Source organism: Pongo abelii, chromosome 19 (genome assembly GCF_028885655.2).
Source record: "Pongo abelii isolate AG06213 chromosome 19, NHGRI_mPonAbe1-v2.0_pri, whole genome shotgun sequence".
NCBI classification, from domain to species: domain Eukaryota; kingdom Metazoa; phylum Chordata; class Mammalia; order Primates; family Hominidae; genus Pongo; species Pongo abelii.
In genome coordinates, this window is record NC_072004.2 from 89,327,964 (window position 1) to 89,352,674 (window position 24,711).

General features: G+C 47.4%; 1 long non-coding RNA gene across 3 annotated transcripts; it reads right to left on the bottom strand.

The window, feature by feature from the left end:
- Positions 1-14,051: 14,051 nt before the first annotated feature.
- Positions 14,052-24,172, bottom strand: LOC129051115 (uncharacterized). Of its 3 annotated transcripts, XR_010138012.1 has the most exons (7): positions 23,021-23,707; positions 22,703-22,852; positions 21,126-21,263; positions 20,169-20,384; positions 17,577-17,808; positions 15,584-15,710; positions 14,052-15,232 (listed from the first exon to the last, which is right to left on the bottom strand). It is a non-coding gene; the product is annotated as an uncharacterized LOC129051115 (long non-coding RNA). The 3 variants fall into 3 exon arrangements; XR_008515175.2 differs by lacking the exons at positions 14,052-15,232; positions 15,584-15,710 and having other exon boundaries at positions 17,550-17,808; XR_010138013.1 differs by lacking the exons at positions 14,052-15,232; positions 15,584-15,710; positions 17,577-17,808; positions 20,169-20,384; positions 22,703-22,852 and adding an exon at positions 23,981-24,172 and having other exon boundaries at positions 20,465-21,263; positions 23,021-23,253; positions 23,500-23,625.
- Positions 24,173-24,711: the final 539 nt, after the last annotated feature.

Consider the following 24,711-nt stretch of genomic DNA (forward strand, 5'->3'; position numbering starts at 1 on the left):
GTCACCATTGTAATTGTTTTGTGGTGCCACAAACTGTGCCCATAAAAGATGGCAAACCTCATCAATAAATGTGTGTATTCTGCCTCCTCCACCAAGCAGCTGATCCCTCATCTCTCTCCTTCTCCTCGGGTTCCCTTATTCCCTGAGACACAAAAATATTGAAATTAGGTCAATTAGTAACCCTAGGTGTTAGGGCAATTAATAATCTAAGTGTTCAAGTGAAAGGAAGAGCTGTATATCTCCCATTTTAAGTCAAAAGCTAGAAATGATTAAGCTTAGTGAGGAAGGCATGTCAAAAGCTGAGATAGGTCAAAAGCCAGGCCTCTTGCATCAAACAGCCAAGTTGTGAATGCAAAGGGAAAATTCTGGAAGGAAATTAAAAGGGCTACTCCAGTGAACATACTAGTGATAAGAAAGTGAAATGCAGCACTATTCACAATAGCAAAGACATAGAATCAACCTAGGTGTCCATGAACAGTGGATTGGATAAAGAAAATGTGGTTCATATATTCCATGGAATACCACGTGGTCATAAAAAAAAGGAACAAAGTCATGTCCTTTGCAGCAACATGAATGTAGCTGGAGGCCATTATCCTAAGAGAACAGAAAGAGAAAATCAAATACTGCATGTTCTCACTTTTAAGTGGGGGCTGAACTTGCATATGTTCATAAAGATGGAAACAATGGACACTGGGGACTCCAAGAGGAAGGAGAGAGGGACAGGGGTAAAGGCTGAAAAACTCCCTCTCAAGTACTATGCTCACTAACTGAGTGGTGGGTTCAGTTGTACCCCAAACCTCAGCATCATGCAATATACCCTTGTAACAAAATCTGTACATTTAACCTCTGAGTCTAAAATAAAAGTTGAGAAAAAAAAAAAAAAGGAAAACAGACTTATTGCTGGTATGGAGAAAGTTTGAGTGGTCTGGATAGATGATCAAACCAGCCACAACATTCCCTTAAGCCAAAGCCTAATACAGAGCAAAGCCCTAGCCTTCTTCAATTCTATAATGGCTGAGGGAGGTCAGGAAGCTGCAGAAGAAAAGTCTGAAGCTAGCAGAGGTGGGTTCATGAGGTTTAAGGAAAGAAGCCATCTCCATAACCTAAAAGTGCAAGGTGAAGCAGCAAGTGCTGATGGAGAAGATGCAGCAAGTTACCCAAAAGATCTAGCTTCATAATTGACAAAGGTGGCTCCACTAAACAACAGATTTTCAATGTAGAGGAAACAGCCTTCTATTGGAAGAAGATGCCATCTAGGCTTTTCTTAGCTGGAGAAGAGAAGTCAATACCTGGCTTCAAAACATCAAAGGACAGGCTGCTCTCTTGTTAGAGGCTAAGTAGCTGGTGACTTTAAGTTGAAGCTAATGCTCATTGACCTTTCTAAAAGCCTATGGGTTCATAAGAATTATGCAGAATCTACTCTGCCTTTGCTCTGCAAGTGAAACCAGAAAGCCTTATGACAGCACCTCTGTTTACAGTTTAGTTTACTGAATATTTTAAGCATACTGTTGAGACCTACTGCTCAGGAAAAAAAGATTCTTTCAAAATATTACTGCTCATTGACAATGCACCTAGTCACCCAAGAGCTCTGATTAACATACACAAAATTAATGTTGTCTTCATGCCTGCTAACACAATATCCATTCTGCAGCCCACGGATCTAAAAGTAATTTTGATGTTCAAGTCCTACTATTTAAGAAATACATTTCATAAAGTTATAGCTGCCATAAGTAGTGATGAGCAAAGTGAATTGAAAACTTTCTGGAAAGGATTCACCATCTTTTCATCTAGAGACTGTCTTCTAGATGCCATTTGAACATTTGAGATTTATGGTAGGAGGTAAAAATATCAACACTAACAGGAGCTTGGAAGAAGTGGAGTCCAACCTGATGTTGAGGGGTCTAAGATCTCAGTAGAGAAAGTAACAGCAGATGCAGTAGAAATAGCAAGAGAGCTAGAATTAGAAGTAGAGCCTGAAGATGTGACTGAAATGCTGCAATTCATGATAAAACTTGAACAGATGAGGAGATGCTTCTTACTGATGAGCAAAGAAAATGGTTTCTTGAGATGGGATCTACTTCTGGTGAAGTTGCTGTGCACATTGTTGAATTAACAACAAAGGATTTAAAACATTACATAAACTTAATTAATAAAGCAGAGGCAGGGTTTGAGAGAACTGACTGCAGTTTTAAAAGAAGGTCTACTGTGGGTAAAAAGCTATCAAATAGCATCATATGCTGCAGGGAAATCTTTCATGAACGGAAGAGTGATTGGATGCAGTATACTTGATTGCTGTCATATTATAAGATATTGCTGCTGGGCGTGGTGGCTCGCACCTGTAATCCCAGTGCTTTGTGTGAACAACATGGGAGGAATGCTTGAGCCCAGGAGTTGAGACCAGCCTGGGAAACATAGCAAAGACCCCATCTGTACAAATTTTCTTTTTAAGTTAGATGAGCATGGTGGCATGTGCCTGTAGTCCCAGATACTCAGAGGCTCAGGTGGGAGAATCACTTGAGCCTCGGAGTTCAAGGCTGTAGTGAGCTATGATTGTGCCACTGCACTCCAGCCTGGGTGATACAGTGAGACTCTGTCTTCAAAAAAATAAAAAGGAAATTGCTACAGCCACCCCAACCCTTGGAAACCACCACCCTTGGATGATGATGTGCGCAGCCATCAGCATCAAAGCAAGACCCTCTGCCAGAAAAATGATTGACTTGCTAATAATTAGAGGATTGTTAGCATTTGTTAGCAAGAAAGTATTTTTAAATTAAGGTATGTACATTGTTTTTTAGATATAATGCTATTGCACATTCAATAGATTCCAATATCGTGTAAACATAACTTTTATATGCAATAGGAAACCAAAAATTTTGTGTGATTCACTTTAATGTGATATTCAGTTTATTGTGGTAGTCTGGAACAAAACCCACAATAGCTATGAGGTAGGCCTATATTGTTTAGGAATATTTATATACCTTGTAAAACTTCATGAAAAAAAGAAAGAGAGAGAAGGAAGAAAATGCTTAATATGAAGCTCAAGACAGAAGTTACCTCTGGTGGAGAGAAAGAGGAAGGTGATAGGGAATAAATACCTACGGGCCTTCCCAGGTGCTGGTAATGCTCTGTTTCTCAAGCTGAATGGTGAATACGTGGGTGTTTTATTATTACTCTTTAAGCAGTGTATATATACATTGCACTCTTTTGAATAAAAAAGTAACAGGAAGCCTTTTTGTATTTAAGTCCCCAGTGACTAGTAAAATAAATCTAGTGGGTTATGAAAAATCTAAATTTTGAGAATCAAGGAGTACTTGCACCTTCGAAATAAAGCATGCAGACATCTCAGTTTGCAAGTCATGCCATATTGGACACCCAGGAAATAAGATCCGGGACACGCATCCTCTTTCCATCTAAGACTCCCAGAGACAGACAAGGAGACGGGAGGGGGCAGGACTGCAGAGTAAGTACAGAAAGCTAACTGCCCCATACAGCAGCCCCATCCACGTGTTGACATGGGGCAGAGTGGGCCAGTGCAGAGGATGGGGGTGGGTAACTTCCTGGAACAGCAGGAGAGAAGAGAAAAGGAACAAGGGGAAGGGGCTGGAGACCCATCATCTCCCACGTCATCAGTTTGGGAAGCTCTCTGGAAAAGCCCACGTTTCCTTTCTGAAACCTCATCAAACCTTTCTTCTACTACCTTTAAAAGAATACCCCACCTACTGGCTGTGGGAGCCACAGCCAGGCAGCTTTAACTCTTGAGATACTCAAGATTCTGTGGTCTGGGGCACAGATCCCCTGATTCCAAAGCCTGTCCCTCCCAGACAGGTGTGGTACCTGGGCCAGACTTCTCCCACTTTCATGCTGGGAGCTCCTTTTTTGCAGCAGCTCTGCTTGCAACTTCCACCCCACGCAAGAGTGATGATGAGATTGGATTTTAACTGAGAGAGAAGCAAGTTATAAATACATCCTGGTATACTAGTAATGTCAATAATATTAGTACAATTATTTCCAGACTAGTCAGATTCAATAAAAGCAACAGTAAACAAGCCTAGGGCAGCCACCAGGTGAGCGCTGTGGGGGCCGCACAGCTGGCTGGCTGCTGAAGACAACGCTTTGCCTTCCTGGCTGTCTCTTGAGCAGGGAAAGCCGTGGTGTTTGGCTGCAGTTCTGCCAGCGCCTGCTCCCACACCCCCAGGTCCTGATGCCTTTAAGTAACTGAGCAAAGCAGCATCTCCATTCGTAGCAACAACTGTGCCGTATGTGAAAGAAGGAGAGAGCTTGAGCACTATATGCTACTCACAGGTGATACATCTGCAAACCCAGAGCCAAGACAGTAGAGTCCGGCTTTGCAGACTCGCCTTCCTGAAGTCCTTGGAATGCTGGCATTCCCTCTAGTACTTCTCCCTGCTTTGTAACTATCCATTTACATGTCTATCATCCCGCTAGATTCTGCATTCTCTAAGGACATGGACCGGGAATCCCTACTGCCCAGGACAGTGTGCAGTGCAGAGCAAGGCTCAGCAAATGTTGAGTTGTGAAATCTGGGAGGCTCTCTCCTGGCTGTTTGGGAAGTCAGGTACTTTAGAGGCTAAGAATATAGGCCTGGAGTCAGCTGGGCGTGGAATTAAAGGCCTTTTCTCCCACTTACTGGCTGTCCAACTTTGGGTAAGTTACTTCATATGGTTTGGCTGTGTGTCCACCCAAATCTCTTCTTGAATTGTAGTTCCCATAATCCCCACGTGTCATGGGAGGGATCCGGTGGAAAGTAATTGAATCATGGGGGCAGTTACCTCCATGCTGTTCTCGTGATGGTGAGTGAGTTCTCATGAGATCTTATTGTTTTATAAGAGCCTTTCCCCCTGCTTTGCTCTGCACTTCTCCTTGCTGCCATCATGTGAAGAAGGACGTGTTTGTTTCCCCTTCCACCATGATTGTAAGTTTCCTGAAGCCTCCCCAGCCATGCTGAACTGTGAGTCAATTAAACCTCTTTCCTTTATAAACTACCCAGTCTTGGGAATGCATTTATTAGCAGAGAGCAGACTAATACATTACTCAACCATTCTGTGTCTTGCTTTCCTCATCTGTAAGATGGAAATAATAATCATCTTTGCTTTATAGGGTTGTTGTGAGGATTACCAGAAGGGATAAATGTCAATGAAAGTAGCATGGTGCCAGGCACATATAGGTGCTTAATAAGCATATTGCTATCATTATTATTTTAATAAGCACATTATTATCTGTGATTATTAGAGAGGCAATATGGTAGAGTTTATAAGAGCCAGACTCCCTGGGTTAAATTCCTAGTTCAGCCCCTTTCCAGCTGTGTGGCCTAGGGTCACCTTGGATGACTGGGCTAGAATAGGGTGAGGCAAGTGAGGCACCTAGGATGTAAAATTTAAGGTGGCTCCTCACCTGCCGCCCTCTCATCCTGTCCCTATTGAATGAGCCCTTTGCGTCTCTATGCTACATCATAAGTGATAAATGAATGTTAGCTTCTTCTATGGATAAAATGAGTTTCCCTAGAACAACTGTCTATGTAGCAGTTTGTTCGGCTGTTGTATAAGAAGAATAAAGCTGAGCCCATGAGCAAACACAGTGGGAGTAAGCAGTTAAAGGCGTCCAGCGATGGAGAAACAGGGGTGACCCAAATGTCGTTCTCAGAGTGCCCTTGCCCATTTCCAATCAACTGCATTTTTCTAGAGTTTGTGTGAGTGGGTTTCTGTACCTTGCAAACTAAAACACTCTCTGACTAAGCCGCGATAGAAAGCACCAGAAAGCTGGGAATCACATCCAGGAGGACTTGCAGGCCATGCTAAGGATGTTTGGTCTTGGCTCTTGCTGGCTACTCCATTTCTGATGTGGTTCTTACTTGGGAAATCACGCGCACAACAACCCCCTTGAACACCCACTGCCCGGGCAACTTGCTCCCCCATCTGCTCACCCAGGTTCCTGTTTCCTTCTGGCTACAGAAGCAAATAAGAGAAGAGGGTCACCGAGGGTGCTCCTATGCAGAGAACATAAAACATTCGGCGCTGGCTTCTCTCCAATCAGAAAGAGATGGTGTCCACTTTATTCTTAAAAAGGATAAAGCGGTCTTCCCAGCAGCTACTGACCTGGGACTTTAAACACATTTGCATGGAACATTCCCTCTGGCACCGTCCTGGAGAATGTCTCTGGCTCTCCTGCTCTCTACAAAGGCCTGTATATCTTTTCCCTGGGACTTTCCAGCTGAATTTTAAAGAGGGTTTTAGAGAGCGTGTCATGACAAGGGTTCTTCAGAGTCTTCTAAATCATAACGCACAGAACCGTAAGAGGGCTATTTCTTTTCCTAAGAATGATTTGCCCACTCTGATTCAGTGATTCGCCCACCCCAGCCATAGGCTAAGAAACTTTGCAAAAAAAATGAGAAACTTCCCATCCTCAATTTTTCCTCCCCAAGAAATCCCTCTCAATCTCCTCTCTTTTGCTCTCCCCTCCCTCTTCCCTCTCCCCACCCTCTCCATCATAAAATAATAAAACGGACCCAAGTGCATGTAAATCCCTCGCAGTTGCTGGAGAGGGGGCCAGCCAGATGTATTTACTACTAAGTGGATGCAAATTCACTTACTGCTGATTTTCAAAGAAATGAGCCGCCCCTGCCACAATATTGCTTTTCTCATCACCAAATGGGGCCTTTGCTTTGTAATCTGGTGAAGCTGTCAAAACAATCAGATCTAGGAGGCGGGATGGTGTCTGCGTTTCGGCATCCCAAGAGATTGATCTCAGTGGTTGCTCCAGGCAGCTCCACTCAGAAATGTGCTCCGTGGGGGAGGCCATCAAGGGGGTGTCATGGAAAGAGATGGGTTAGCTGGGTGTGGAGCACAGGGCAGAGCCAAGGTCAGAATGGGCTAGACCTCCAGGTTCCTCGGCTGCAAAAGCAGCCCCAGGGAGATGTGTTTCTGGACCATCCAAGGGGCTGCAGAAAGAAGGGTATCGACACACATTCTTGTTCAAACCTGTACTCTTTTCTAGGACTTCACAGGTCCACTGGGCCATAGCAGCCAGTCCATGGACTCCAGATCTAGAACCCATGCTGGGTAGAAACCCCTTCAACTGCTCAGGCAAGTCATTGGATCTATCTGAGCCTGACTGGATTTTTCATTTGCAGGAGAAAGTTGACGAATCTGCCCCCATGTTCCTCTCAAGCCCTAGTTATAGGACTTCTGAGGTAAAGGACAAGTTGGGATAGTATCATAGTTGGGCTGTTCTGGAAAGGGATGCCAGTCCTCCTAGAGGTGGTTACTGGTGCAGGATTCTTGGGGTTACAAATGATAGAAAATCAAGTCTAACTCAAGATAATTTGCTTCAAGCCACCAGAAAGCTGAGAGTATTGGTTTTCTAATTGCTGTTGCAACAAATTACCGTAAAGTGAGTGAATTAAAACAACATAAATGTGTTATTTTACAGCTCTGGAGACCAGAAATCCAGAAATGGGTTTATGTGGCTAAAACCAAGATGGTGGCGAGGCTGCATTCCTTCTAGAAGATGTAGGAAAGAATGCATTCCTTGCCTTTTGGCTGAGAATGCCTGAAATTCCTTGACTCACGGCCCCCTTCCAGCAATGGCATAACTCTGACCTTTATTTCCATTGCCACGTCTCCCTCCCTGACTCTAACCATTCTGCTTCCCCTTGTGATAACACTGAGCCTACTCAGATAATCTGTGGTAATCTCCCCATCTCAAAATTCTTAATCATATATGCAATACCCCTTTTGTCATGTAAGGTAGCATATTCACAGATTCTAGAGGTGAGGATGTGGATGTCTTTGGCGGCCATTATTCTTTCTACCAACTTTGGGGAGCAGACTTCAGGTACTCCTGAAGATCCAGCACAAGGAAGAGGGTGCAAGTGGCTCAAACAGTATCATCAGGGTCTTTCTTTTATCTCTATCTCTGCAGTCTGCTTCCTTCATGTTAGTCATATTCTCAAGGCCATTTCAAATAGCCTTCCCCTTGCTAGCCAAGAAAAATGCTGCCTCTAGCCCTCAATTATGGCATTTCAGATTAGTAGATATTAATAGTTTGGGAAAAAATAATCTTTCCCCTTCTATCTTTCTCTCTGCCCTGGTCCAAATACCAGTCTCTATGTAGATCCCTTGAATTAACTAAGGGATGCTTGGGAAGAAGGGCACTGGGGAGATATACAAATCCTTGAGACAGCTAGGTTGGGGGTTCATCAACCTAATTTGTAGATTAATCAGCATGTACCCATTTAGTAATCCAAGCTGGTGATGCCAGACACATCAGCTACAAAGTGCTCTAGCAGCAAGCCTGGTCATTATTTAGTCTCTTATAGATCAGGCCAACCACACAGAGCATGTGCAGGAATCCCAGCCCTGCTCAGCCCAGAGCATTGACATTTGTGGTTAAGCAGGGCCCCATGGAAGCCACACATCCATCCCCCTTGGTTTCACCACGTGTCTCTGTAACTTTGAGGGAAAAGGCCCCTCCCTCCTGGGATGGGATGATAATTAAGAGTAATTTCAGCCCTGTTGGGCTCCGGTTACAACAATTACAGGGTTCTGGATCAATTAATACTCATATTTGCATGGAGAAGATGGTGAAATTTAGAATGTAGACCCCCCATTTAGGAGCTATAGCTAGGGTGACCCTACAGCCAGGTGTGCTAGGGACAGTCCTGGTTTGCACCTGGATTATTCATAGTTCTTCTCTTCACTCTCAAAGCGGTCCCTGTTTAAATGATCAGTGTTACGGTTACCCTAATGTTAGCAGAAGTAGAAAAGAGTTTATTTTCCCCTTCTACTGTTTCACTTACCCCTGAGCCAGGTGGGGGACTCTAAGGCAGCAGCTGGAGAAGACCCCCAAATCACACAGGTGCCCCTCTTCCTTGTGCCAGCTGTAAAGCCAAGAATAAACCAACCCTTCCCATTGCAGGGAGTTGGGGAGCCTGTGATGTGGCTTCCTAGTAGCTGTTCCCAGCCTCTAGACTGTACCGTCTGGATCTGCAGAGGCCTGTTCACTGTCATGCCGTCATGCAGATCTCTGGGGTAAGTGCTCTGTTGCTGCAGGAAAATAACTTACAACTTTTCTTTGAATGTATTTATATGAATGCCTATACCTTTATTTAAATGCATAAATGTTGTCATTACATGATTTATGTGTATGCATGTGTGTGTGTTTGTGTAGACTCTTAGTTTTTTTTCTTGTTAGTTTGACTTTCCTTGACACCTCTCCTCTGTCCTCCACCAATAACCACTAGAAATTCATGCTAAGAGCCTAGTAGGGATCCTTCCACATTTTTCTTCATGATCATATTATCCTGTATAAATATATACATACACACACTACATGTAGTAGACATGTATGTACATACATGTATGTAACTTTACACACACCCACATGCATTCACTTATACACATGCGTGCACTCATACATGTATAGCCAGCCTTTTGTCATTATTTGTTTTGCAGAATTATATGATATTCAGTTTCTTGCATCTTGTTTTCCTCACTCAACAATACCTTGGGGAACTCTCTCTATGTCCTCCAATATTGCTCTAATTGTTTTCAATAGGGCATAATATCGCATGGTATAAATGTACTATAATTTATGCACCCAGACCTCAAGAGTGACTACTCACTTTGTTTTCACGGGAGAAATTTCCCACATTCACCAAATATAAATGTGTTACACTTTTGCCCTAATGCTCCTGACTCACATCTGATTCAAAAATCTTTAAAAACACGTGTCGATTTGAAGAATATAATCAGCTGCTATTTTTTCCAAGATGTCACACTGACCCACCATCAAACTGTCGGCACAGCTTGGTACCCTTGTTCCCTACACAGAGTCACAATCAGCCTTTTGTATTCTCTGGTGTTTGTTGTCTGATTGCAATTCTGAATTGGCGTGACCATCAAAAACTGGGTGACTACAAAGGAGGCATCTCAATGTATTAGAAAGGGGCCAGTTTTTGGAACAGACAGACCTGGGTTCAAATTCTGATACCATCACTTATAAGTTGGGAGATTTGGATAAATACTCACCTTCCCCAGCCCCAGTTTTCTTTGCCTTTCAGATAGAAATCATGATACCAACCACATAGAGCATTAAATGAGATTATGGGTGCACAGGGCCTGGTCCCAGGGGGCCCACTGCCCAGGTGGCTTTTTCCAACCACAAATTATGAATCATGTTGGACTTGAAGGGGAAAAGTTCAAATTGATCAATAGCGATGTCAGGGGCAAACAGTCCGAGTCAGATAAGCAAACAGAAACAGGTTGTTTTTGGAATAATTGGATGCCCTGTCTTTGTTTGCAGAGCAGCGTGTGCACCACGGATGTTTAAGGAAGCTTATTGCCAGCAATGTCCAGATCACTGGTGAGCCACAGCAAGAGAGGGGCCTGGCTGCGGGAGGGATCCAGAAAGCAGGCAGCTGATGGAGGTTTAGGATTAGGACCTGAGGAAGGGATGCTAGGCCAAGGATGCAGGAGGTAGCAGTGGCCTGAACCCTCCTACACTCTGGCCACAGACTTGATGTGGCAGGAGTAGATGGGTGGGCATTTTTCCACCTGGCAGCAGAGGTCGCTTTCTGTCCTCTCCCCACACCATACATCACACTTTCCAACTCCACCATACTCACACCCCTAAGAAGAAGAAAGAGGAAATGAGCTCCACAACACAGGTCTGTTAGAGACTGAACATGTGTGTCCCCTCAAAATTCATATATTGAAGCCCTAACACTCCAGTGGGATGGTATTTAGATGTGGGGACTTTGGGAAGTGATTAGGGTTAGATGAGGTCACAGGGTAAGGCCCCTGTGATGGAACGAATGGCCTTACAAGAAGAGGAAGGAAAAGACTAGAGAGCACGCATGCGCTCTCAGTCTCTCTCCCTCCCTCCTTGCCACGGGAGAACACAGCAAGAAGGCGGCCATCTGCAAGCCAGGAAGAGAGGCCTCACCAGGACCCACATCAGCTGGCACCTTGATCTTGGACTTCCAGCTTCCAGAACTGTGAGAAATAAACGTCTATGGCATTCTGTTATGGAAGCCCAAGCTGACTGAGACTGCAGCCCTGCCTTTCCTTTTAGGGTACCCAAAATGGAGTCCTGTGGCCAACATAAGCCATGTGCGTCATCTCTTGCCACGTTCCGGTAGGGGGATATAACTGTGGCCAAGACAAGTGGGGAGGTATCTGGGGTGCTCACAGGCAGGGCCTGGAGAGGAGCCCTCTTGTGGGCAACTTACCCAGGACTCTGAGATACTCCTCAGCATCTCCCCTCCTTGGTGCTAGGCATGGTGTCTTGCACACAGTGGGAGCTTTATACGTGTTTGGTGAGACATTGATTAAAAATCATAGACGGTGAATACACACAGATGTGGAGAGAGACGGAACCAGCAGTTGCCAGATTGGAGGAAAGGGTGTATTCCCGCCTCAGCCCCGCCCTGTCCACAGCTATGAATTAATCTGTGGTGGGGAGCAGGATTCCTTCATTAAAATCTCCAAAAAGAGAGTCATATTAACAGCCAGGCACACCGTTCTTTTCCCTTAAGGTAAGAAGATTTATGGCTCAAACTTACATTTTATCGCGCACAACCGAATAAAAATGATCGATTTCCCTGCCCGCCTTACAGCATCCTTCCACGGTTATTAAAGTCTCTAAAAATGTTTTCTTTAAAAAAAAAAAAAAAAAGGTTAAAAGAAAGAGAGGTGGAGAGAGTGCAAACCAAGAAGAAGCTGGGAAATGCTGCCTAGCTGAGGGCTATCCATCTTGTCAGCTGCAGACCACATAACCTTGATGTCACTATATTTTCTGCTCGTATCCAAATTTACAATTTGCCAGCCAAGGGTATGGAAATGCCAAACCTCCCCCTTGGAGGTGGACGCTGGAAGGTTCTTAAACAGCCTGAGAGAGAGGAGCATCCTAGCTCTGAAAACTCCAAAAAGACACTGAGCCTGCTGCTGGACTCTTAGCAATTTTCCCTGAGTTGGGAAAAACCAGCCTCCAGGGTCAAGGAGATGGATTTCAACTCCAGGGCCACACACACATTCAGCAAGAGCCCCTTTGTTCACTGAAGAACAAGCAGGTTTCCACTTTGGAGGGCCAGAAATGTACCTGTGCATGTTAGGAAATGGGAGGGTTGGGCCATGCAACAAACAAGGTGCAAACCAGAGTGAAAGAGAAGTGTTTAACCTACAGGAAAGAGCAAACCGCATGCCAGCCCTGCAGAGCTCCGCCTTGCATGCAAACACACAAATGGGTAATTATACATCATTCATCTGTTCATTCTAGTGGGTCCCCAAGAACCTTTGGTTTGCCATTTTGGTAATTTAATTTTACTAAGTGCCAAGTAATACAATTGTATATCACCCCGTTTGTGAATTCCTTCAGGACAAGGATAAGATTCTCCTCTCTCTCTCCCCTACATACACACACACACAGACACACACACACAGGTAAGACTCTCTTCTCTCTGTCCCCTACACACACACACAGACACACACACACAGGTAAGACTCTCTTCTCTCTGTCCCCTACACACACACACAGACACACACACACAGATAAGACTGTCTTCTCTGTCCCCTACACACACACACACACACACACACACACACACACACACACACACAAGGTGCTTTCTATAGGGCTCTATTTAGGTCTATTTAGTTGAGAATGGTAAAACTATGCTTTAAAATTCCATAATTCGGCTGGGCACGGTGGCTCACGCGTGTAATCCCAGCACTTTGGGAGGCCGAGGCAGGTGGATCACCTGAGGTCTGGAGTTCGAGAATAGCCTGACCAACATGGTGAAACCCTGTCTGTACTAAAAATACAAAATTAGCCGGGCGTGGTGGCTCATGCCTGTAATCCCAGCTACTCGGGAGGCTGAGGCAGGAGAACTGCTTGAACCCAGGAGGCAGAGGTTGCAGTGAGCCGAGATCACGCCATTGCACTCCAGTCTGGGCAACAAGAGCAAAACTCCATCTCAAAAAAAAAAATCCATAATTCACAATTTGTTACCAGGTCAGTCTGGTCTCTTTCCAAATTAGTGCTCATTAGTTAGGTCTTCCTGGACTTGTTACTGAGTGAATCTGGACATCTGTCCTTTGCTCACACTTTGTTAATACTCAGCACTTCCATTCTGACTTCTGGAGGGTTCCCCACATTGTAGATAGGGCCCTGGGGCCCTGCAGCATAGTTGGAGGGTTGCAGCCTCCCAGGAAGGCCCCCTCCATCGCTCTAAGTTTCCTGAGCTTGTGAGAGCCTTGTATCCTTCTGGGAGTGTTTTCCTGGCGTGGCTGGAAGACAGCCATGAATCTGTCTCGGGCCATTTGACTCGGGCTCCCAATGCCAACCCTAACAGACACTTCCATCAGGCCTGACGCGTCAACGATCTATAAGCCATTAACCAGCGCTATCAGACCTCCCAGATTCAGCCTCCTCTGTGAGAACAAATACAGAGAAGGGGGAAGGAGGGAGGAGAGAAGAGGTACAGAGAGAGAGAATGCCAGGTCCTCCCTTTCCTATATGGATAAATGATTGATGATGATGATGATGATGATGATGATGATGATGATGATGAGAGCAGCTAACAATGACAAAGCTCACTGTGTTTCAAGTACCCTTCTAAACTCATCGTATGTGGTAGCTCATCTAATCCTCACAACAACCCAAAAAGATATGCTGTTATTAGACTCACTTTGCAGGTGGGGAAACTGAGGCAGGGAGCTCTTTAGAGACTTTGTGAGGTCCCAGCACTGGTGGGTGGCAGAGCTGGGGGTTTAGCCCAGTTGCTGGGCTCCAATATTTGTGCTCTCAGCCACTCTATGCATTGCCTCCCACAGGAGTCAGGAAGTCAAAGTCAAAAGAGATGGAGAGAGTTCAACTCAAAGCAGGCAAGAGTCCTAGTTCCCTGTGGGCGGTGGCTACACTGTGAGGACTGGCCCCCAGCTCACCAGGCAGAGGAGAGCAGCTTTCCCAGAGATACCCTGCTCAGGCCACAGAGATAAAAATCTTCTATTCCTTCTAGAAATAACAATGTCTAAGCTGCTTCCTCAGTCAGAGCCCCTCAGACCATTTGTCACTTCAGGTCCACAACCTCAGAGGTGGTTCTTAGCGGCCACAGCCTCAGCTGCTGCTCCCCTCACCCTGGCCAAATAAAGGGGACAGGTCTCCAAAGTCTCCTCATGTGCCAATATCCCCTTCTCACGCAGGAGAGATGGGATGGGAAGGGATGAAATGGAATGGGTCCTGGGGAAGAGATAGAAAGGAGGGGATAGAGCAACATGGAACAGGGTGGGATGAGAAGAAAGGGAAGGAAAGGCATGCAATGGAATGAGATAGGAGGGTACAATGGGAAGAGGTGGAAAGGGGCCGAAAAGGAATGATATGCGATGAGTTGAGAAGGGAAAGGGTGGACACTGTCTTTTTTTTTTTTTTTTTTTTTTTTTTTTTGAGACAGTGTTTCACTCTTGTTGCCCAGGCTGGAGTGCAATGGCATGATCTCTGCTCACTGCAACCTCCACCTCCCAGGTTCAAGCCATTCTCCTGCCTTGGCCTCCCGAGTAGCAGGGATTACAGGCACCCGCCACCACGCCCAGCTAATTTTTGTATTTTTAGTAGAGACGGGGTTTCATTATGTTGGCCAGGCTGGTCTCGAACTCCTGATCTCAGGCAATCCACCCGCCTCGGCCTCCCAAAGTGCTGGGATTACAGGTGTGAGCACCGACACTCTCTTTTTAAACTATCCATACACTCCCATCACCCCTTTTTCCTAGAAAATTACAGAGTCATTAAAACAGAAACATCTCTGCAGCCCCAACATTTCCTGTGTAGCACAATACATGGCAGCTGGTGACCCACTGCCATTGGCCAGGATTGAAAAGATTCCATGATAGGTGTAGGAGCTCCCACACCCTTGCAGGCTGGCTCCAGAGGCTTCTTCCCAAGCTCTACTCCCAAGCCTTGGGCCCCTTTAAGGCCAACTAAATCCTCACCTCTTCCAAGAAGACTTCTTCAACTACCTCCTTCCTTTCTCTCACTCCCAGCTCTGTTTAGCATTTGTCACCCAATTTAACACTTGCTTCTGTACAATGTTGTATTGATCTTTAATCTTGTAATCCAGATCTATAGCATATAGCTTGTGCTTCTGCCCGGTGGCAACTCTGAATGAATTTAATTCTTCCAGCATTTAAGAAGCAGAATCACAGAACTGTGGAGCATTAACCTGCATGTTACAAATGCAGAAACAGGCTCTGAGAAGTCAAGGGGCATACCTGGCATCTCATGGCTCGTGAGCCAGAGAGCTGGGGCACCCAGAGCTCAGCATCCTGGCTCCCTCCACTACAATGTGGGGAGCCTCCTGCCTTAGTTGGGGTTTTCCTAAAAACAGGCCCTCCAACAAGGATGGGAGTACTGGTGGTTTATCTGGGAGGTGGCTGCAGGAGGCACTGTGAGGGAGGGGAGAAGTAAGAAGAGGAAAGACGAAAGCTGATTAAAGAGGTACCAAGGAGCAGGTTTCCCTTGTGCATCCTGGGGGCCCAACCCCTCCAGGCCTCCAAGAGGCTGCAGAACTCACCAGGAAGCCAGGGCATTTCTCCAGGAGCCCTTGTCCCTCAGGGTTGAGAGCCCCACTTAGGGAGTTAACTCCCAGCACTTCTAGCCTGCCCTGCAGGGCTGAGCCCCCTTCCATGGCCAAAGAACCCCTACAAGCAAAGAGCAGTGGTTGTTGGGGGTACAGAGCCTTTGCGTGTGCACGAATTGTCTACCGCAGCTAGGGCGTCCTCTGGGTGGGTCAAGGAAGGAAGGGCAGGCCACCAACAGGGTATGCCATGTTTGGGAAACACTTGTCCATTCATGGGAGTAGACCTGGGTGCCCCAACTTTCTTTCACATCTGTGTCCGGTTCTCTTTTTGATAGGAACAAATCTCTGCTCCAAGGTGTCAGATGAAAGAATGGTGCTCCCCACCCTCTCCCCACCCCAGGGATATATATCGTCATGGGGACTTTGATGACGCATAAGGAAAAGTGCACTGTCTGATGACATGTGGCAGGTGACATTTGGGGGTGCCGCACATTCCAGCCATCCCTCCCACATGTGCAAGAAAAGGCTGCCTGACAGTAGCCTGGCTTCTCCTGTGGGCTTCTTCTTGCTGGGCACCTCCCGTTTGCAGAGCTCCTAGTGAGGGACCATGTCGGTGTCAGGACAGATAGGAGGATGAAGCAGACCCCTCCCAGCCCCCCATGCTCCTCATGGAGGGCAGATGGGGGCCTGGGAGCTGGCCAGCCCAGCAGGTATGATGGGTTTGTGCACGGGGATCTACTAGGGAGCCCAGGAGTCTCCAGTGCAGGTGGCCATAAAGAAGAAATATGAGCAGGAGTCATCACGTGTTTGACGCAATTCCTGACATGCTTTCCCCAGACAGGGCACGCCCTGAGTTTACAAGGCAAATGCACTTATCACTTCTGCCTCCTGTCCCAGGAGCCAAGCTCACCCCTCAGCCTGGAAATCTGGGCCTCCAGATTGGAGCTTGCTTCCCCAAAAGGTGCCCTGTGCCTAGCCCCTGCCCCTCTCTGCACATACATGCATGCATGTGCATGTACAAATGCATGTGTGCACAAACATACGCACATATGGAGGCACACATGGAAAGCACCTGAAAAAAAGACAGCCAGCCCAAATTCCAGCCACCCCTCTGCCTGTATGTAGCTCCGAGCCCTGGGATGCGTCATGTCCCTCACTGGGCCTTATTTTTCCCCTCTGTGTCGTGATGATTCTAAAGAACCCCCAGGGATGCTCAGCTCCCTGTCCAGAGAAGTTACAGTTCCATGGATGGACAGCAGAGGCATCTGTCGGCCCTCTCCTCCAAGGAGGCATAGTCCACCTTTGGACACCACCTGCCATGGTGATAGCCCAGGCCTGCCAGGAGAAAGAAGTAGGTGTATGGGTAGTTGGTGGCATCCTGCTTTGCCCTTTTTGCAGCAGAGATCAACACCTTGGATTAGGTTGATCTGGTCCAGCGTGGGAAGAACATCAAACACCCCCTCACTAAAGTGACACACCAGCCAGCAAGCCAGCCCTTTCTCCCACCTTCAACTCTGCTTGTATCAGCAGAGAGGGTCGTGTTAAAACTGGCTTCGGAATGGTGCCTGGGAAGCTGGGAGGGGCAGTTCCCCAGCTCCCCCTCTGCCTATGACACTGTGCGGAACAGTCTCAGGATCTGGGAGGCAAGTTCTTTGCAGAAGGGCTTTTTAGCAAGACCCTGTTCTCCACAGTCCCCAGATGGTAGGCCTAAACCAAAGGGTTTCTAGGAAACAGACCCTTATAGCTGGCCACTGGCCTATGAAGACAGAGCTCAGATGCCCAAGTAAGTGGAGGACTCTTCCAGGGAGAGAGCAGTGAACTGAGCCCCCAAGAGCCCACCAGCATGGACCAGGACAGCCCATTATGGGACACACCCTCCCACAAGGGGCCATTGCTTTGCATTTGCAGGATTTGATTTTTGTTTGCTGAGATTATGGAGCCTGCATATAGTTCCTGATTTTTGCAAAGCACATCTCAAACTTCTCACCTGTTAGCACTCCCCAGCATCATGGCTGAGTGGATGATTATCACCATACCCCGGGTGGGGAAACTGAGGCTTCAGGAGTAGGAGAGACTGAGTTAAGGGCATGCAGTGAGTCATCAGCTGCCCTTTGCTTCCCACATACATTCCTCACCAAGCTCTCTGAGGCCATACTGCTTCCTGGAGTCCTGGGGCATATCCATTGCTTTTGCCAAGGTGGGTTGTGGCAAGCAGGTCACTGGGAATAGGAAACAGGGGTTTTCAAAGAGTATATAAAGGAAAGAAAAGAATAAAGGGGTGGGAGGGGCACATGATCCAAAATCTCCTCTGCAGCAAGCTCTTGTAACTGCATGTCCAGCGACCCCCCACCCTTCCTTGCACCTTCCTTTTCTACATCAACATTCAATCATCTTTTCCCATTCACTTCATCTTTTCCATTTTTATCTTACGCTGCCCGTGAAAATTGGTGTGAAATAAAAAGGCAACTCTGCCTACAGATGTAATCAATTGATTTGGCAGGTAGCCCACAGACACCTAGGAAGAGGACAGCCAATTTTCAGCGGACATCCTCCCCCACTTCTTTTTCTTCCTCTACTTCCTCCCTTCCGGGCTCTCTGTCCCCCTCCTTTTATTTTTCTGTCTCCTTCCTTTTGGCCTTGCTTTGATCTTCTTGTTATTTTCTGCTTTGTATTTAATGGAATTAGACCAGCCTATGAATTTTCCCCCAATTCTTTCTTTCTTCTTATTTTATATAACAGACAGCAGAGGGGAAGGCGTCTGTCTTGCCCAGCTCTCTATCTCTGCACCGTGCTGCAACAGCTCAGTATTCCCAGGGGCCTTGTCAATCTTCCTGGGGAGGTGGGACCACGATTAACATCTTGAAGGATCCCAAACTCCTACCCCAGATAGGAGACGGGTCTATAAAACAAATCCTAGAGTGGAACAGCTCTCCATCATCCAGGAGAGGAGAAAATGTTCTATGCAGGAGAATTGTTTATTTTCATTCATTTCTTCATGTATTAAGCATCACTATCAGCCAGGCACTGGGGATATAGAAGCGAACAAAGCCATCATTGATCCTGCCCAAGTACATTGCCTGGTGCACAGTAGGTGCTCAATAAGTGGTGGCCACTCTTGGTTATCATTCTTGTGGAAGTATATATGATAGTGCAAGATATTTACTTATGTTCAATAAATGTTAGTTTCTTCTCTTCTAGAGACACTATCTCGGTATGATATCTGTTTATTGGTCTTTGTTATTGTTTTAATACAAAAAGAATAGGAGAGTGAAATTAAAATGTTCACTCTGGCCTAGTCTAGATTAGAAGATAGTCGTTAGATACAAATAAACGTGTAATTAAAAATTGTGATAACTGGGATAAAGAAAAAGCACAGGGTGATACCGGAGGATTTCATTTAGAAAGGGGTGGGGGAGGAATCTGGAGCCTGCATCTTACAGAAGCGTCACATAACCCATTGGCTCTCAAAGTGGGGTTCTCTCAGCCGCAGAAGCAGCAGCATCAGGAACTTACTAGAAATCTACATTTTCAGGCTGCCCCAGAACTACTGAATCAGAAACTTTGGGCACCAGCCTTTCCAGGTAACTCCAATATTCCCACAAGTGTGAGAACTGCTCATGTAAGCTGAGACTGGAAGGAGGACTTGGAGTTGGCCAAGTGGTGGGGAGAAAGAAGGCTTTCTAGGTGGAGAAGACAGCATGGACTGGGGCCCTGAGGCAGGAAAGACCACCAGGGCTAGGGTGTAGGCAGGGAGTGTGAGAATCAGACCTTTCAGTGCCTTAGAACAACTGGAAAGAGTGTGAATTTTCTAAGTCCACCAGGATCCCCTAAGGCAGGGGTCCCAGTCCGTGGCCTGTTAGGAACCGGGCCGTATAGCCGAGGTGAGTGGTGTGCGAGTGAGCTTTACTGCCTGAGCTCTGTCTCCTGTTAGCTCAGCAATGGCATTAGATTCTCATAAGAGGCTGGGTGTGGTGGCTCACACCTGTAATCCCAGCACTTTGGGAGGCCAAGGCAGGTGGAAGGTTAGGAGTTCGAGACCAGCCAGGCCAACATGGCAAAACCCTGTCTCTACTAAAAATACAAAAATTAGCCAGGTGTGGTGGCGGGTGCCTGTAATCCCAGTTACTTGGGAGGCTGAGGCACAAGAATTGCTTGAACCTGGGAGGTGGAGATTGCAGTAAGCCAAGATCGTACCACTGTGCTCCAGCCTGGGTGACAGAGTAAGACTATGTCTCAAAAAAAAAACCCAAAAACAACAACAATAACAAAAACATTCTCATAGGAGCACAAATCCTATTATGAACCGTGCATGCAAGGGATCTAGGTTGTGCACTCCTTGTAAGAATCTAATGCCTGATGATCTGAGATGGAACAGTTTCATCCTGAGACCATCCCCACCCCACCCCACCCAAGGAAAAATTGCCTTCCACGAAACCAGTCCCTGTTGCCAAAAAGGTTGGTGACCACTGCCCTAAGGGGTTCTAAGTAGAGAAATGAAGCCATAGGATGTCGGTGTCATAGAGTCCTATCACTACCCACAGCTGGCTCCCAGCTGCTCCTGGCCCTTCCCCGGCCTCACCTGCCCTGTTGGAGGGGCCCTTCTCAGCCCCCGAGAAAATGGCACTCTTGGGTGGTGCAGGAGGTCCTGGTAGAAGGCTCTTTCTTTTCATTCATGCCTTTGGATACATGATGGGATTTTCTGTCTTCATATTTTATTTCTACCTCTTTTCAAATATCAATAAGTGGCATCAAAACAGTGGGATTATCGGTTATTTTTGTTTCTTCTCCACAAGTTCTTGAATTTTATGAAATAAAAGCAAACAAAATTTTATAAAGCCAATATTTATCAAATATTATTATATGTCAGTTTTTTTTGAGACTTCCCTCTTTATTCATTCAACAAATATTTTTTGAGCACCTGCTGTGCCCTGGGCATTGTGCAGGCGTGGGGATAGAAACGGAGACCAACATTCTGCCTCGATGGAGCATCTGTGCTCATGGCGGGAGTCAGACCAGCAAAGTCCAAGAGCAAAATACATCTCAGAGTCTGCCTGGGAAGGGGAGTGAGCCATCCCAGGTGGGACTGGTCAGGGAAAGCCTGAGAAGGTGGTGGCTGGGAAGGCGAGTGAGGCATGCCAGGTGGGACTGGTCAGGGAGAGCCTGAGAAGGTGGTGGCTGGGCACAGACTTGGGGAGAGGAGGCGGTGGGGGTGGGGGGATGAACAGGTGGGTAGGGGTGGGAGGCTCATGAGAGCAGGAACCCCAAGCGCCGAGGTGCTAAGCAAGAGCAGGAACGGACGCAGGGCTCCTTCCTTAGTGGGAGGAGGAGGAGGAGGAGAGGACAGGGAGGAGTGAGGAGGAGCCTCGTGGGCTGCCAGGAGGATTTTGGCTTTTACACCGAGTGACACAGGAGCCCACGGGCAGGTCAATGGGAATTCTGACATTCTGAAAGGGCCACTGGGCTGCTTGCTGAGAACAGCTGGTGAGAGGGGCAGGGCAAGGAGAGAAGAGAGCTGGCAGGAGAACCTGCTACAAACCAGGTGGGAGCGGATGGGAGCCTGAGCTGGAGCAGCGAGGGTGGGATATGGTCAGATGCTGGATGGCCTCTGAACTGAGCGTCGGCGGGATCTGCTGCTGGGCCAGATAAGGGATGAGAGAGGAGGCTTGAGGATGACCTGAGTGATGAAAAGACAGCACTGCCACTTATGAGGCCAGGGAAGGCTAGGGGAGAAGCCAGCGTTTCTAGGGGAAGGAGTTGCTGGTTAATTCAGTGTTGGGCGTGTGAAATTTCAGATGCCATTGTGTCGCTTTGGATGTCCCAAGGAGCAGATGCCAAGAAGGATTGGACATGGGATAGGCTTACTGGGGGCAAAGTCCGTGAAGGACAAAGGGGAGGCAGCAGGCGCTGGCAGACTGCCATGCAGGCCTGGCACCCATGAAAGGAGTGGGGGATGGAAGGAGGCCTGGGAGGAAGAGTTTCCAACCACAGCACAGCTCCAAGAGTGTTCATTTAGACCGATGGGAGGTCCTCGAGCCAAAACCTCCCGTGGGGTATCCAACATCCCACATGTGCGGGCCTGCCCTGACACCGCCCCCTCTAACCCCATCCCACCTGCTCAGCTATTGCCTGGGAGAAGCCCACATCATGTGTGGCTTCAGCATGCCATAGGGGTGGGCCCACTGGGGCAGCAGTGGGGTGTCAGTCACCGTGGTCCCCTCAACAGAAGGTGTGAGTGGAGCAATTTTACAGCCGCCACAGGCTATTAGACACGTAAGGGGAGATATCTAGTAGGCAGTTTAGATATATGAGTCTAGAGTTCAATGCAAGGTTCAAGGAAGAGATAAAAATTTAAGTGTCTTCAGCTTATAAACGGTATTTAAAGGCATGAGAATGGATGAGCGCGTGCACAGCTGGCGGGGACAAACGCTCCGAGGACTGAGTCCTGAGGCACGTTTGCAACAGTCAGCAACAGTGGCCAGGGAGGTAGAACGGAAACCAGGAGTCTGTGAGGTCCTGGAAGTCAAGTCGAGAAAATGCTTCGTGGAGGAGGGAGCACTATCTTTCAGAAAACTGCCCATCACACTAGCAAGCATCCTTATAGGCCAGGCAATTTGCTGAAGACTCTGTGTGCATCACCACACTCCATGGGTCTTCTTCCCTGTTGTGGGTGATGTACTGTGCTTCCCGGATGCCCTGTCAGGGCCAACACAGCCACTCCCCAGTTGCTGGGAGTGTTGGCTGCTGATGCTGAAGGTCACACCCCCTCCCCAGGGACAGCCTGTACCCAGAGACGGTTGACACAGCCTCCCTGCCACATTTGCGACACCTCAAGTGGACCATCTGGCTTACAAGCTCCTAGTGGGACCAGCTGGAGCCTCTGTTGTAGCTACAGAGTCAGGTAGATTCCTCCATCAGAGTAAAGAACCACTGACTCCATGGGCTAGAGGGACAGGGTGCTACTTGCTACATCTTATCTTGAATCTTTTGGATGTTTCGGTGAGAAACAGGAAACTCGCAGACTCTCTAGCCAGTCCATTGTAAGTTGTGACCCACTTCACCCCGTCCTGACACTCCCACCTTTCCACCACTTTTCCTCTTTTCCGTAGCACTTACCACTTGCCAACCTGCGATTCAATTTCCTTATTTATTCATCTACTGTTTATTATCCATCTTCCTTCTTTCCTACAATGTCAGCTCTAGGAAGGCAGGGATATTCATCCGTTTTGTCCACTGATGTATCCCAAGTGCCTAGAACGGTGTCCACTGCATAGCAGGTGCCAGTATACATGCACAAAATGAATTCCTGGATGAGCTGACCTTCAAGAGTTCACAGCCCAACTCTCCCATTTTTGCCGAATCCCACCATCCCACGTGAACAGAATGAGCCAGACCTCCAAACCCACAGAGGCAGCGTGGGTTGCTGGGACTTACCACGGTTAGGAGGCAGTCTCCTCACCCGCAAGGTGGGATGCCAGGAATGGTTTGCTCACAACACGGTCACAGGGAGGCACCTCGAAGCCTTCCTGTAACGCTGATCAATGAGGCCGACCCTATGGATGGAACCCATAGTCCAAGCCGAGTCTGAGGGCTTGTTTCAGGAGCATCCACAGTACCTAAGGAGTGCTGGGAGCGGGGGTTCTTTGAGAACAGCACACACTGAACTCCTACAGGAGGAGAAGACAGACCCATTTTAGACTGACGGCTGCTCTGAAATGGGGGACTCAGTGTGAGATTCCCGTGCTAGAGAAAAGAGGCTCAGTTATTCCTTGTGGTAAGTGGGCATGGCTTTCGATGGGAAGTCCTGCCTTCGCTATTTCCCAGCCATGTGACCTTGGCCAAATCAAAAAAATATCCTGGAGCCTCCTTATCTGTGACAACCTGTCAAATGGGAAATGAGTGAGATTATGTACCTGAAAATGTTTTGTCAATTCCAGGGCGGTGGTTCCCAGACTTTGAGATTTCATAGACGAGGGAAGTTTCCAGTAATCTGGAACTTACATAAGGATTCTAGCGTTCTATTTTGCCACCTAAGGACACTGAAACACAAGCAAGCAATGAAGCGGTGGCTTGCCCGTTGTCACTATTCTGTCCTCAAAGGCGGAACACACTTTATGCTAAAAATGGAAGAAGGCCAAAAATCTGAACAAAAGAGAGTCTTTGCAGCTTGAAAAAAAAAAAAAGTGAACTTAAAGGAAAAACTCACTGACTTGTCCTTGATTTTCTCATGTTGCCAAAGACAAGGGAAGTTTCTCTCCGGGAACATTGTGAAATGATGAAATGAGAGGGCTGGGATGGCGCACCCAGGCAAACAAGAGAAGCTGCCCACCATGGAGGCGGGACCCAGAGCTTCAGGCTCTCAGGGCCTGAGGGGGGGTCAAAGTCTCCACCCACCTGACACCCATTTGAAGCATGCTGGTGCACAAAGTTACTGCAGGTGGGAAGCTTTCAGTAGGGTTCCCTGAGGAGGATGGAGTAAAGGGCTTCCCTTCACAGGAGGAGTGAGCTGGGAGTCAGGGCCTGGTTAGCAGGAACACAACATCCATGTGATCAATCCTGAGTGCTGAGCACTGTGCGAAGGGCTTCCTGAAGGTTATAGGAAGGAACTATTATCATTCGTTTTGCAGCTTGGGAAACTGAGGCACACAGATGTTTCCGTTGCTTCCCCAAATCTCACAGCCAGTCAGTGGCAGAGCCGGGGCCCTAATTCAGCCAGTCTGGTTGCAGAGGAAGTGTGTTTAACCACTCACCCCAAAGCATGATCTCCAGAGCAAGGAAAGGGCTGCTCTGCTGATGCAAAGAGGCAGATTTCTAGCAGAATCAGCCCTGATCCTGATGCTCACAGGCTGGAATGTTGGGTCCAAAGCAGCAAACCTACTTTTCTGTATGAGTTCCCCACTGTAAGGGGTTGAACAGTGACCTCCACAAAGGTGTGTCCAAGTCCCAAATCCCTGGAATCTGTAAAGGGAAACTTATTGACCTTATGTGGGGAAAGGGTTTTGCACAGGTAATTAAAGATCTTGAGATGAGGGACGGGCACGATGGCTCAGGCCTGTAATCCCAGCACTTTGGGAGGCCGAGGCAGGCAGATTACTTGAGTCGACGAGTTTGAGACCAGCCTGGGC